Raw genomic sequence first — 15983 nt, forward strand, 5'->3', positions numbered from 1 at the left:
AATGAAAAACATAAGCCTTTAAATTACATGTATTAAAAGAATAACGGTTTCACCTTGTGAAGTCCGTGTTCGTGGATTTTGATGGGGAGTACATGAATATTCCACAACGTATTTGGTTTCAAATCATGAATTTTTCCTGTGATGAACTATTTTTGAAAGCAAGCTTAGAGTTTATTACTTTATTCTCTGTTCCTTGCCTATGATTTCATTTACCACAATGACTGCCATGCCGCCGAGAATAGAATAATTCACTTCACAGTCATGTGCATGTACACTGGTACCCTGCTTTCATTGCACAACTACATGTACTGTAGTGTGGAACCGGTCGAGTGCTGGAATCGGCTCTGATGGACCCGGGTAAAAAGTACCCAGCTCTGAACTGAACGAGTCATGGATCGGACGGTCCTGACTCCGGATCTCACGGGCTTAAGGTGCATGAACAATGAACATGAGTATTATTATCTTGCAGGCCACGTGTTTAGTGCGTAACTGCAGCGACATTTCATTTTTAACCATGTGCAAAAGGCACCGATCAACCAAAGCGAAGGATTAATCAATTTTCATGCAACGGTATACGTGACGTGACTCAATTTGAGCTGACTACTTTGTACATAGGCTTATGCATGCACGCGGTACCTGGGTACGAGTCCGCACAGCCGATTCCCGCAGCTCTCATAAAAATGGGACTCCTGTGAAAATCGGACTCCTTGTTCATTTTATTGGTTAAACCCTCTCACGTGATCGGTCCTTCCCTGATTATCTCTGCATGACATGTGCATTCCCTCCTTTGAGTCCGTATTTCATGAAAACTAAAACACTTCACCGCTTGTCCAAGTAACCCCGAGCGGTCTGGACACGTTTATTATCCATCGTACAGGGCCAGTATTGGGTTCAATGCTCTATATGCACGCCTCGTGGCCGACCGCAAACTCAAAAAGGGCTCTGTTGAGCTGTTTGTCCCCGACTCGTGAAATATTGTTTTGACTACATGTAGCCGGCCCGAGTGAACGTCCCGGGCCGCGCCGCGGCGATTGATTTCCTGTGGAGCTGATTCTCGCCTTTGAATTTTATGCACAGAAAATAGCGGAAAAGCAAAAAAAATCGGACCAGAAACCAGGGTCCGCAATAAGCGGTATCGCATCACAATTTGCGACACATTCGAGGCCGACTGCGACGCAAAACTGCTATACAACATTTTGATCATGAAAAGTTGACACAAAGTGTACTTGCCACCAAATTTCGGTCCACTGAATTCCACAACTATCGGACATGGTAAACATCCATCATGTTTTGATTTAGTTAAGCTTAAATACTGAAAAAGAACGTCAATTTTGTTCAGCTGAATAAAATCTGTACGTGTTTAGTTTGTAAACAGGCGGCGTCTGATTGACCAATAACTAGACCACGTGATAAACGCAGCTAATAATCGCACTTATGATCCGGACATAAGGAATGCCCGGAGTTGTCAGTGCGATACCAAATTATCCGCAGCATGTATCACGTGGTAAATCACGTGCATGATCGGAGGAGGTTGCAGGACGTACGTCGAGATTTTACCTCGTACTTTGAATCTGCTGCAACTGTGCGAGGAATAATGTATGGATTTATAAAAGAAATAACACGTTTGTACACTATCTGGTCAAGTATTCAACAAACTTTATTCTTATTCTCACTCACTGGTAAATATATGCATGAAATGAGCATTTTGGTGGCTAAAAAAGTTACATGCACGACGTGCATGCTCAGTAAAAAAAGCTACGTGCACAAGCTAAAATCTACATGCACTGGTGCATGCGTGCACCCGGGTAAATCGAGCCCTTTTCTCATCACTATTCTTTAGATATTTGTCGGTTTATCTTATTGCCGACACGGAAACCGGGTTTACCCCTTCAAGTAAATCACTTGATACGCACGTGGGATTCATGGGAACTAAAACGTCAAAATCCCAGCTGTGTTGTCGTTTGTGTGCTGTGTAGCATATTGATGAAAACATGGCTACTACGAAAACTACCGGTATCAAGGCAAATACTGCCAATAATTGGCAGGCGGATCTAGACCTGGGCCAGGAATGGCCCGGGTTAATAAACTGCTTTTTCACTCGAAAGTTATTCCAGCAAGCATGCAGCTCCTGAAATAAACAGACAACTGATGAGTCATTAAGTTCACAGCTTAACGTAAGTTACTTCTTTATTGCTTTGTAATTTGTACAGTCTGACACTGACAGGTAAATAGTAATTGCAAAGCCGAGGCTAAATTTGAGTATAACAAAATTGCTATGCAAAATTGGTAAACTGCTATACAAATCAAAATTTGCATAGCAGTTTTGCTGTACAAAAAAAAATCCTTAAGGCTTACCCTGCCAGAAACAATGCTTTTCTGCTTTCAAGCGGAAAAGCAAAAAATAAATTAAAAAAAGAGGAGCTGTTTCGGTGTGTACATTTAATTCTGCTGCAAATTGTATTCAAGCTTTTCGCGAGTATTATCTACGAAAGGCTGCTTGAATGATGGGGTCCCTTACCGCTGGCAGCTTGTGCTTAGCTACATTGAAGAGGGAAGGTGTGACAAAAAAATTACCGAATTTCGCTAACGGAAACCGGTAATGACCACATTATTGCTTGAAGAGCAGCAGGCAGTTTGGATACAGGCACAATCCTTCGAATGTGGTCCACAACATGCCTGAACCATGGAAGTATCACAACACCCAGTCGCTGAGGTTATGCTCAGGCTGGGGTTCATTGTGAAGAGCAGCTGCCATCTGATGAACCATCCTAATGCAAGGGTCGAATAGACCCTGTAAACGAGAACCGTCCAACATATCTGGAGGGACGAGTTGCACACGGCCACAGTCAGTTGTTGAACAACTCCCTTGGAGACAATGGGCAGTGTACATACACAAGTACTGTACACTTGTACATATACATGAAAAATGTAGTGATCTCAGTACAGCAAGAAACACTGTCGCACGGCTAAGCACTGTGCAGCGTGTCCCTTTGTCCTTGAGTCACCCAACCGTGACTAATGTATAGGGCTATAGAGCACGGCTCGCAACTGATTCAGATGGGCCGTTTCATCAACGTGCCCGCCAGGCAATACATGTACCGTAATTTTCGGAATATAAGCCGCGGCTTATACGTTGAATTTGCCCATGAAAATGTTTACTGCGGCTTATACACAGGGCGGCTTATACGCCGAGCCTTGAAGAATAAAAATAAGATTCACATGTGTATTTAATGTACTGGTACAAGAAGAGGTGTGTTGCTGAAATGAATTATAAATTAAGAAAGTCATTAACAAACCGAAACCACGTCTCACGTAAAGGTACCGAGCGGTAAAAAGTACGGTGATGAAAGTTGTCTTCGACACTTGCAACCAGCCGTACGTGATACTGGTACAGTGCAGCAGCGATATGCAGCATGCTTTCCCCCCAGCGGACCACACCATTTGTGGTAATAAAGGGGTGTTCTTTCTTGGGAACAATAATTACCAATATTTCCGCTGTTTAAAAAAAAAGAAAAAAGACGACTAAAATGTTTATGGCGTTCGAAACATTTTTTATTACATAATCAGTTGTTCAACGTCACAATATATTTTGTTTTCTTAAAATGTATTCAACAAACGGGACTAAATCACCCCTTACAAAATTAATGGATTCGTCTATTAAAATGTCCGCTTCGTTTTGACTATTTCCGAAGAAAGTTACGATCAAAACTTGAATTTTTATCGCAACTACTCATTAGCAATCGCAACAATTTGATAAGTTTTTAGGTAAAAACAGACCTGTTTATTCTTAGGACAAAACAAATTAGCATCTGTTGCCACAAAGCAAGATTTGTAGCGCTCCAGTCAGACAACACACGGTGGGTTTCATACTCTCTCACATGCTGTGGGAAAATGTTGTCATTCACCGCGGCGTGCGTGGCGCAGGCTGCCGGGCTATGATGGGGCAGCCGGCAGCAGTTCCCGGTGTTTATTTCTCATCAATTCCCATATTTGTTTGTAAAAGTATCGATTGTAAATGATATATATAACTTTTGTGGCCCTTTTAATAGCTTCTGTAGTGTAAATGGGACTGGTTCAAAGCATTTTGACTAGAATTTGGAGGCCTTACAAAATTGAAACCGCAGCTGTCGGTGCGGCTTATACGCCGGTGCGGCTTATACGCCGACTTCAAATCTTAATTTGCAGATTTTTGCGTGCTGCGGCCTATACGCCGCGCGGCTTATATTCCGAAAATTACGGTACATGTATAAATGTATATGACCGACAATGAAGCCGAGAACAATTGCAAGGCTTGCATTGAGTGGGCCGAAAAACCGAGTCCTCATCCCGGTAGCGTATGCCGCGGTGGGATCGGAGCAATAAACTCGCCCGGATTAGAAAAATAATGAAGCCGTTCCCGCCTGAGAAATGGTTACCTTTTTGTCTGTTGTTGATGTGTTGCACACACACTTGATCCAACAGAGTTTTGGGGAATACCTTGTAATTGTTAGATGTGGAGCCCGTCCTGTGCTTGATTTGAAAAAAATTGTGATCGGGCGGAGGGGCTCATTGGCGGAGGGTAATTTAAGTACCCGTGTAATGTCCCTCTGCAGCAAACGGAGATCCGTTTCTGCGATGGACAGCCGTTGTAATTGGTCTGGTTCTTCGTCATCATTGGATGAAAAGTTGCGAAGGCCAAGTTGACCCCGGTGAATAAGAGCCATCTGGAGAGGCTAGTTGTACAGAACCACGCGGTGGTGGCTGGGCAACACCCTCGGAGATAATAGACATACATGTACATTGTAGATGGGTGATAACTAAACACAGGCGGGGATCCTGGCGCATGGTTAACTGTGTGCGGTAGGTCCTGTTGTCTCTGGTCCACCCGACCGTGGCCCACGGCCAGCGAATGCAAAGAACTGTAATCATAACTTGTGGTATTGTGGAGATATGGCGGTCACAATGTTGCCTCATGAAATATTCATGACATCATAACAAGAGAATAATAAATTGCAGAGTAAAGACAATGCAACATATTAATCTTTGAATGTTTCTTCTTACTAATTATTAGTTATCAACCCGATCAGATTCATCATTCATGATATATGATAATAAGAGTCTCAAATTAACACTTCCTATAACACCGGAAGTAGGGGTTGCATGACCTTGACATACTGATTTATATCTATAACATTTCCCAGTCTATATATTTATCGGGTTCGATATGAATCGGTCAAACAGTGCTATAGATTGCCATAAAGATTGCCTCATTAAATTTTCATGACGTCATAACCTGAGAACAATAAACTGCACGGTAATAATAATGCAACATATTTTTCTTCAAATGCTGCTTCATTATAATATAAGGTTTCAATCCCATCAGATGTATACTATAATTCATGAGATATGATAATTAGGGTCTAAAATTACCACTTCCGGTAAAACCGGAAATAACTATAGTTCAATAGTTATAAGACTGTAAAAAATGAACATTCAAATCGATTTCACGTGACCCCTGATGACGTCATGATGACAAAAAGTTTTGGCATACATCCTCAGATGATGGTTAATGACTATGCAAAGTTTAAAGTTGATCGGATTTAAAATAATTCCCAAAGTGGCATGCAGAATAAAATGTGTACCAAGCCTATGGGACAAACGTGGAAAAAAAAGAGAAGAAACTAGAGCTATGCCTGTTCGATGAACAGGACACAGGCTTTTCCGCATTTTTAAAATAATACGCGTAAAGAAATACTTTTAAAAAATACTTTGTCAAATTTTGTATAAGAAAATGAAAAAAAAATTTGATAAATTAATAAAAAATAGGTGATGACATCATCATGACGTCACTTCAGATTTTGCATACTATTAACACTATCTACCTACCCACCAAGTTTCAAGACAAATGGACTTACCTTAATAAGTGTTTTTAGAAATCACATTTTTGATGACGTCATTGTGATGTGACACATTTTTCAAAAAAATTGTGCATCTAGATACCTATTACATAACAAACCTAATACAAAAAGAATTTTGAATTTAGCATGTTTGAAGCCAGTCAAATGAATAAAAGTGTTAAATTTTGTAAGCAGAATAAAATTGTTAATATTAAAAAAATCGTTAAAAATCTACCGATGACGTCATCGTGACGTCATTTCAGATTTTGTGTACTAGTACTATTATCTACCCACCCACCAAGTTTTATGACGATTGGACGTTCCCTTATATGTGTTTTAAAAAATCGCGTCACACAATTTTGTGAATATACAGTACAGTGCAATTGAAAGTTAACCCTGAAAGGGGGAAAAATTTTCACACTTTTTCCCCTCTCAAGAACTGAATATTCATTACACAAAATGTGAAAAGTTTTCCCCTTAAGCCGTGTCCGCACTGGACTTTTTTTTGGAAGGTTTTACTGAGACGATGGCAAAATGAGAAATGGTCAAATGTGACCACAGTCCGCACTTGGACTTTCGACACGGGAAAATTTACCCAGACTGCGTGGGAGAAGTAACTGAGTTGTCACATGGTCAGTATAATGACTCACCGTACACAGAAAACAAATTGCCGATCACATTTTCAGCCGCCGATATGCATGAGTAATATTACACATGCCATTTGCATGCACAACATAATCGTTTACACGATATTATTTCATCTTGACACGCTAAATCTTGACATAAAGGCCTATAATTCTGACGCATTTGTGATGCACGTCGTTGAAGCCATGCCGCTGTACAATGTTCCGTGCGGCAGCAGTGCCATCAGTATTCGTGGGTTCCCATCGCATGCTTACAGAATCGAAGCTATGATATGGGCCAGGAACCAGTGACTACGGCCTACGTACGGTACCGGACCATGATGTTCCGTGCATGACTACAGTAGCGTATCAGAACGAATTTGGATCGTAGAAAATAACATACATCGGTGGGGTCCGTGGAGAAAGAGAATTTCCGCAAATTAATTCTCAGAACGGGATCTCTCTTCTCTGTGTATGTATTTGTCCGTTGAAATATATATTTTAACGAGATTTTACCGCTCGGACTTGATGATACACCGCAGCGTGTTTCTACAAAATTTTCGGCCACTGCACGTGCAGGTTCGTGCGGTCTCTGTATGCATAACAGGGCGCTCGGGCCGGATGTACGCTTTCCTGAGCCGCTTTTACCGACTCGCACTGTCCGCACTGGACTTATCGTCTCGGGAAAAGTGACCTGGTCAGTTTTCCTGGGCGCGTGGGAAGTTTTCCTGGGCAGCAGTTGGCCAGTAAAAGTAACCGCTGGACTCAGGAAAAGTAACCGAGAGGAAAACGTCCTAGGCTGTCCGCACTGGACTTAAAATGGGAAAAGTACCCATAGTCTCGGTTAGTTTGACCAAAAAAAGTCCAGTGCGGACAGGGCTTTAGTGTGAAAATTTTTCACACTTTTTTCACCAAAGTGGGAAAAATTTGCGCACCTTTTTCACACAAGTGGGAAAAATTTTCACACACACAAGTGGGAAATTTTTTTCACACCTTTTTCACAGTGGGAAATATTTTCACACCTTTTTTAAGATCTCGGCCATCGAGTGACGAAAAAGTTTGAAACTTGGCACATGCATAGAGCAACTCTTCCTAAACATGCCCAAGAAATTTCATGACTATAGGTCAAAGGGTTTTGGAATTATGGCTAATTAATTATTCATATGTCACTGTATGTACGAATGGCAATTCTGCTCTGTGTACAAGACGTATATGCGAAAATTAAGTTGGAAAATTGATGGAAAATTTTTTGCTTCGCGGCAACGCGTGGTCCGATTTTTATGTTTTTGGTATCAAAAGATGCGCAAAGCTCGAGGCTAAAAAGTCATAACAGCTCGGGTCGCGAAAAAATTTTTTTTAGAGGCTATCACAGAAAATGTTGAGGGGGGGGCGGATTCTGCCCCCCCCCCCGGCCCCTTTAGGGTTAATATGACGTGAAAGATACCAAAAGTTGTAAATCTGATGAAGAAACACTGATTTAGGAGGGGAAAAATACAAGACTTTTCTGTCTTTGTACAGCAGGGCTGCGGTGGCGTCCGTACGTGGATTTGCTTCCCGAACTTGAAAGTCGCGTTGTTGTACATTTTTATTTGTTGACGACTTATAATGGTGTTTAAACTTTAACTTTCAAAACTAGTGTCCAAACGCTGGCACTTAGCTGCCGCTTCAGCCATTTCTTCTTCGTGCTTTTTTTTTAACTCTCTTGTTGGACGGCATGATGATGTATCGATATTACATGTACATGTATATCACTGACTGTTTGATGGTAAATGATATCTGAATTTGAAATCTGGGCACCGTAGTGGGAACACTGCAGTAGAAATTTTTTTCACGACACGCGTATGATTAAACAGGAGAGCAAATGGATTAAAATCCATAGATAAACGACGGTAAACATTGTTTTTGTTTTGTTTTGAATATAAGGATTTATTCAAGGGGCTGCAATTATTATTAGTTTTTGCATAATATGCTCAAGTGGCTTAACTTCTTTCGTTTTTGTAACTGTAAGACAAAGTACCGGTAAAATTTATATTAAAAAAAATATCTAAATGGAGTTTAATAAAAGGTTTGAATTCTGCTACGCTTTCATTTTTCAATACAGTTGTCAGTTGGTTCAACAATTAATTAATCTTGGAAAATGGAGTTAATAAACGGCACATAAACATGATAAAGCAACTGAATTCCTAAAATCCAAAGGGATTTTCCATTCTAAAGAAAATACTCACCTCTGTTTACCTACATTTGCATATCAGCGCACATGCGCACAAACATTCGCTGAGAAGAATAGCGCCCAAGCCACACCCTCATTGACCACTGCATGCCCCAGGCCCACAAAGGACCCTGTAACGTAAATAGCTCGTCCTAGTTTTTTTCTTTTAAAGGGAGTGATGGTAAACAGAGGTGAGTATTTTCTTACTAGAATGGAAATCCCTTTGGATTTTAGGAATTCCATTACAGAAAATACCTCACCTCTGTTTACCTACATTTGCAGAGTAGCACCGAAAGTCTCAAGGGGGGGGGGGGGGGGGGGGGGGACATGCAGTGGTACTTGAAAGTCTAAACTAGGCCTACATGCAATTCTAAATAACATGCAAAGGTTGTCTAGACATACCCGGGAGCTGGCTATCTATTTCAAAGGAGCAGTGCAGGCTGAGCGGGCTGCTGATCGTGCTGTTTCTTGGAGGACTTTCTTGCCCATGTGTCCCTCCGATTGCACGACATCCTTCAGGTAGCATGATGTGAAAGTCGAAGGATTTTTCCAGCAGGCCACTTTCATAATCTCTGAAAGAGGCACTCCAAGCAGATGGGCTCATGAAGTCGACATGCTGCGTGTCTCGTGGGCTCCTGATTTCGATCCTCAATGTTCGGGATGGCATTGTATGGCCACCGAAATCCATCGAGTGATCATGGTCACAGAGGCTTTGTGATGAGGCTGGATGGTCGTAATAAACAGTTGCTTGATGTCTCCTCTGAGGGGCTTGGTGCGAGCAATGTAGTACTTGAGCACTCGCACGGGGCACCACCATTTATTCTCTGCTACTGAAGAGAACGGTGTCAAACTTGGTACAAATATGTCGGGTGGTGAGAAACCCATTGATTGATTCTTGGTGAGAAAACCTACCCTTGGAATTAGTCGTACACCGCCAGGTTCCCATCGAATATGGCCTGGTTCCACTGACAGAGCATGGAGTTCGCTTCTGCGGCGAGATGTAGCTGCAGCCAGTAAAAATGTGGTTTTAACTGTAAGATGATGAAGGGACGAACTACCTGCTGGTTCAAACGGAGGTTTGGAGAGAGATAACAGGACGGTGCCCAGATCCCATGATGGTATCAGCTTCCTGGTAGGAGGCCGATCATTAAACATACCACATATCATGTGAGAAATTGATGTATTGGATGAAGTTGTTGCGCCATCATGGAAACCCTGATGAAGGACACCAATAGCTGACCTGTAGCCCTTAATTGTTGAATTTTGAAGGCCTGAATTAAAAAGGTGAAGAAAGAAATCCCCAATCGAGGTTACAGATGCAGAACGGGGATTGACAGCTCTCTCCTCAAACCATTTGGTGAAGTGGAGAAGTCCACTATCACAAGTTCTTCTGGTGGATCTCCGTCTGCTCTTGGTTGCCAAGGATGTAGCTTCCTCCGAAAGTCCAGCTGATCGGAAGGAGACTTTGAGAGCATCCAGGCACAAAGATGGAGAGTGGATGGATCCGGATGCAGAATGTGAGACCCGGGTTGTGACAGGAGGTCTGGCCGGTTGGGAAGTATGAGGGGCGAGTGAACCAGGAGATCCAGAAGGTGAGGAAACCATGGCTGTCTTGGACAAAATGGAGCTATGAGGACTACTCTCGATAGCTCTGTCTCTATCTTTGTCAGGACCCATTGAATGAGAGAGATCGGGGGGAAGGCATAAGCATGCATTCCTGACCAGTCGAAGCTGAGGGCATCTACCTTCCACGCCAGAGGATGAGTGTGACTGGTGCAAAAGGTTGGAAGCTGGTTGTTCAGGTGAGATGCGAATAGGTCCACATGTGGAGTTCCGAGTACGTTGAAGATGTGTTTGACTACAGGAGGGTGGAGAGACCATTCTGTCGGAGAGACGCGACCCCTGGAAAGGGCGTCGGCGAGGATATTCTTCTTCCCGGCCAGATGGGTGGCTTGAAGAGATATTTGATGAGGAATGCACCAGCTGAGTAGCTCCCAAGTGGCTAGGCAGAGAGACGGAAAGTGAGTTCCCCCCTGACGGTTGATGTAAGACACTACCGTGGAATTGTCTGACTTGACTAGAACTAATTTGTTGAGGACTTCGTACTCTAGGGAACGTAAAGCATTGTACACTGCCAGGAGTTCTAGGTGATTGATGTGAAGTAGACTCTCTTCCATCGACCATTTGCCGGCCTGTGATAGATAGTCCAGGTGAGCTCCCCAACACAGAGTTGAAGCATCTGTTGTGAAGATAGCTGCTGGAGAGGGGCGACGGAACACGACTCCACATAGGAGATTGTCCGGAGCTAGCCACCACCGGAGCTTGTCGATAATTAACTGAGTTACTGGAACCATCTTCGATAGAGGATCCTTGCGAGGGTGAAAGTGGTACAGGAGATGAAGCTGTAAGGGACGCATGTGCATCCTGCACCAGGGAACCAAGTCAACAAGACTTGCCATGAGGCCCAGAAGGCGGAGCCAAGCTTTGGCTGGGAGGATTGGAGATGACCTGAAAATTCCGATGTAATCCCAGAGTGTCTGACATCTTTCCCCCGATGGCATCGCTCTGCCTGTTGTAATGTCTAGAACTGCTCCAAGATGGTCAGTTGTTGAGTTGCCTGCAAACCTGCTCGGTCCACGAGAGAGAGATTGCTTGTTATGCACCTGACTAAGGGACTCATTCATAGTGTCAGCACACAATCTATCAATAGGAAAGGTGGGCTGCGAAGGCTTAGATTTACGTGTACCAGAATCTCTGCAAAATGAATGTCGAGTAGATTCGACTGGAGAAGGGGGTGGAAACTGAAGGATCTTACCCACTTCCGTCATCGTAAGATTAGCCCGTTTGACATTGGAGAGACTATCTTCATCCACTGTCTGGCCCGAGGAAAAAGAAGACCTTGAAGGAGATCTAGAACGTGAGTGTCGGCTTCAATGACCAGAATCTGACCGTGAGTAATCACGATCATGACGAGAAGAACGATGTCGGCGCCTATGTCAATCGTCGGAGTCCGAGCGGGACCGTGCACGAGACCGGGAACTACGCCGTGAATCGCAGCATTCTCTCCCCGCCCGGCTGGTGTCCTCACCGAAGCGTTGTGGAGAACGGAGTCTTTGTCCTGTGAAAGGTACGCCATGATCTTGCGAAGAATGTGAAGAATTACCCTGATAAGGTGTGTAATGGTGTGAAAATCCCATCGGAAAAGTCTGGGGATAAACCCGCGGGTCGTAGGATGGAGCACTGAGTGGATACGCAGTGTGAGTATTGTGGTCGAAGTGATGAGGATCGTTCGGGAAAAAGGACCACGTGTGAGGCTCCGAATGATGAGGAAAATCTCGCCGAGATTTGCTTGTAAAACTAGGTTGTGAATACGAACCCGTAGTATGGCTGAATGAAGATGATGGAGGTGGTGGTGCCCCAAGCCTCTGTGACCCGGCGGGGCTGGTCGGATTACCGAGGGACCTCTGGGTTTCGAACGCCAAGCCCCGCCGTCCCGCCTGCACATGCGAGTCGACCTGTTGTTCCGAAGCGTGCATGTGCTCCTGCAGACTGCCGTAAGAATGCGGGATTTGTCGGGGAGTGGCCGTAACTCTCGTTGGAGAAGTATTCGTCCCCGGAGAAATTCCAACTGCCGAACCCAGGAGATTGGACACGGTTGTAGCAGAGGAATTATCATGCTTGGATTGCCTAGAGGGTGACTTTCCGACAGTTTTCTTGTTGGTTTTGGCGGAGTCCGCCATTTTGTAATCACAGCGAGAACAGCTAAAAATTGTACGTCTTTACACTACGCGTCGCTGAAAAAACTAGGACGAGCTATTACGTTACAGGGTCCTTTGTGGGCGTGGGGCATGCAGTGGACAATGAGGATGTGGCTTGGGCGCTATTCTTTTCAGCGAATGTTTGTGCGCATGCGCGCTGATATGCAAATGTAGGTAAACAGAGATGAGGTATTTTCTGTAATGGAATACTTGTTTTCAGATCCGTTAAAATTATATGAAAATGTTCAGCCTGAACTATTTCCATTGCACTACGAAAGCTATACAAAAAGGGCCTCAAAAATGACAAAAACTTGCCATAAGTGTTAATGAAAAAATCTGCCGTCGATAATCTTAAAGAGGTTGTGGAATGCTCAAAGACATTTCCGTCATTTTTCGGGTATCTGTAGCCTAGGGTGTGATGAAATAAAAACAACTATTGTTTCTGTCATGAAATAAATACAAAAGGTACTTTTGAGAGCTGTTTTTCAGGTCCTGTTTCGACCCGAACGTGCAATTTGTGTAAAAGTCGTCGTTGGGGGCAGCAAACAAAACATAGTAAATCGTGACGTAATAAACAGGACTTCCGATGCAGCGTAGTTCCAGCGAAACTTTTTGCAAATCACTCCGCGCAACGACATGACTTTGTTTACAATTACACTGAGCAACATTTTGTATGGGCAGCCACATACTCCATAAATTCAACCGTAGTTGGCAACAGCTTTTACCCCCGAAATTCTAATGGGCAAGTTCAGAATTTAATAGGAAGATATCTCCATTGACTTTTTGGTACTTTCTATTGATTATTCAGTGTTTTGATAGTTACACATCATTTTATTTATAGATCGGGGATCATTCTTTTGTGTTTGCCCTAACGGCCAACCATAGTAAGAAATGTCTGCGTTACATCAACATCGTTCGATCGTTCACGATCACATGCACATTGCATCACCGTGACACGCGCTATGTAAAGCTGGCTGGAAATTCACGGGTGTACTCGTGCCGCTGGCCCGGCCGCTGGGACCGTAGATTTTGACACCGGTAAACGGTGTTGGAATTTCAAAATAATTAGTTGTTGATACGTGTACGGGTAGCGAACGCACTAGGCCAAGGCAAACCTATGCCTATAATTGTGTCAGTCCCTGGCTGTAATCACACCACATTTTGTTTGCGATAAATTTCCAGCTTTCCCGTCCGGGTGTCAGCATGGAGGAATAAGAATCCTCCGTAGCCATGCAGTTTGTCCGAAGGGTACCGTGCGAAACACAAGATCGGATTTCAGCCAAATTAACTGATAGAGCGCTGATCATGCACTGTACATTTTGTACGGCAAGAGTCTTCTTTTCTCAAGAGATTTGTTGAAATTGGACAAGAAATAATAGAGATATGATTTGTTAATGATTTATAGGGAAAACGGTTTTGGACCATTTGTCCATTGCCAATCTTAAAGAACCGTAGACCCGTTCAAATGTAAACTCGACCCTCCATTATCTGCGCAGCATACGCGCACACGTTGTCACACACAAATTGAAGGTAAATGCGTAGAAAAAAGAACGGCGTAGTTTTCCTTACGTTAGTGCTGATTAATGTGACAGGCCTCCATTTTCCCTAGAACTTCTTTTGATCGAATGACAAATTCTCTGCCACTGGAATTTCTTGAATAAAGTCTTAATTAGGTACTGAAAATAATGATAGTGCTCGTTAAATTTCGGGACCAGTGAATTTTGTTTTCAACCGGGATCCCGAAAGTGTCGTAAGTCCAGAGATTTTTGTTTTATGAACGGAGCATGACTATGATTTATGAATTGTACTTTTTTTGGTAGCCATGTTTACAGGTCGTGGTGAAGCAGTAGTCCCATGGACTTCTGGCGTTGTTTTATGGCTTTTTTCTGGTAAACAATAAAGTTAACAATTTCAAAATTCAAGTAAATTCGTAATTATCGTTTCAGGATGTTAAAACAAGTGTTAAAATGCACAAGGAAAGAAAAGAGAAGAGGACTAATTTTTTGTGGCGAACGTATACATAAAAAGCACCAGGCAACGCAAGGAACTTGACTGGGGCCCGCTAACTAACCGTACAACATTAGTGCTGGACACGGTCGACCACATCCACTGCCGTGATGCGTTATGCGTGCCGTACGCGTATAATTCGAAAACAACCTGACGATTTGTCGTCTCTTTGGACTGAATATTCACCAGAATAACGTTTGAGATTGTCTGTAAATCACGAAGAAAGTTGCGGTAGGACTGTTGATGCTCATCTAAAAATGTTATCATGAACATAATACTTTGAGTCCTTGGATCAAACGCAGCTTTTGTTTTTCACGCAAACGTCGCAGACCTACCACTCATCAGAGCCGCGTTGCCTGGCGTTTTCAGCTGGCCAGTTGCAGTATCCGTGTTTTCGGTGGTCTCTTTTTCGGGCAGTTGGGGCTCAAATTTATACGGAAGAACAGCTCAGAGGTCACCGTGTCCTTGTTCAATATACTCGTCCAAAAATTAAGCAATGGGAAGGAATATCAATCTCCGCGAGTCTTTTACAAAATGTTGATTTTTCACTGCTTGACTGCGAGTCACACGTGCTGATGGGGCGGGTTGGGTAGCAGTTAACAGTCGTTGTATAAACGAGTCCTGTTTATTACGTCACGCTTTTCTGATTTTACGAAGAGCCCAGCGACTGTTGATTTCAATTATGCGCTCGCCGACCAACAAATTACTAGATGAATTTCAGTTTTATAAACATATAAACGCACATTAGAAAAGATGGGAGTTTGTCATTATGATATATATGGGTCTACTCTACAATATAAAAATATAAAAAAATTTCAGCATTCCACAACCTCTTTAAAAATAATGGAAAATGCAGGTAATTTATACCATGTGCACAATGCTAGTTACGACGAGAAACTGGCTAACAATGTCTGAACTTCGCTTGGAACGAACGTGCGATGATGCACTGTATGTTGTGGACCGGCAGTGGGCATGCATTGAGCTTCGTTTATCGGTATGTGATTTCGGTGAAACTCGCTGCATCGTTTCACTTCATATACCAGTAGTATTTCCTCGAAATAAATTCACGAACACGGGAAATACATACACAGACAAGAGAGATCAAGAGTTCTGTGAGTATAAGCTTGCAAAGATCGTCTTTCTCCATCGATGTTTTCTTGGCATTTTCACGATGTCTATTCCGCGCCGTCCGGCCTGCATGCAACTGTACTGCAGTGTACATTGCGCATGCACGTACCACGCGCAACTATTGCATTGACTGGTTACCGCATTTCCATCTTGCCAGTGCGCGGCGCAGTGGGAACCAGTCACTGCTGCAATAGCACGTACAGGCCCACGTGTTTTCATACATCAAGCGGCTTTGGATGTACGTTCTGTATACGTGCAACCATGGTGCAACACACCACGAGGTAGGTACCGGCAGCTACATGTACTTTCATCACAACGATTTCGCAACGTTTTCGCGTCCCCTTTCATACGATTTTCGCACATTGATTTTGTACTCACCAAT

At 43.3% G+C, this 15983-nt stretch overlaps 1 protein-coding gene across 2 annotated transcripts in view; it reads right to left on the reverse strand.

The window, feature by feature from the left end:
- Nucleotides 1-15983, reverse strand: part of LOC119723825 (phospholipid scramblase 1-like) — an 83171-nt gene that overhangs the window by 21243 nt on the left and 45945 nt on the right. The gene's annotated exons all lie outside the window — the stretch shown is intronic.

This window comes from Patiria miniata, unplaced genomic scaffold, assembly GCF_015706575.1.
Source record: "Patiria miniata isolate m_02_andy unplaced genomic scaffold, ASM1570657v1 HiC_scaffold_17, whole genome shotgun sequence".
NCBI classification, from domain to species: domain Eukaryota; kingdom Metazoa; phylum Echinodermata; class Asteroidea; order Valvatida; family Asterinidae; genus Patiria; species Patiria miniata.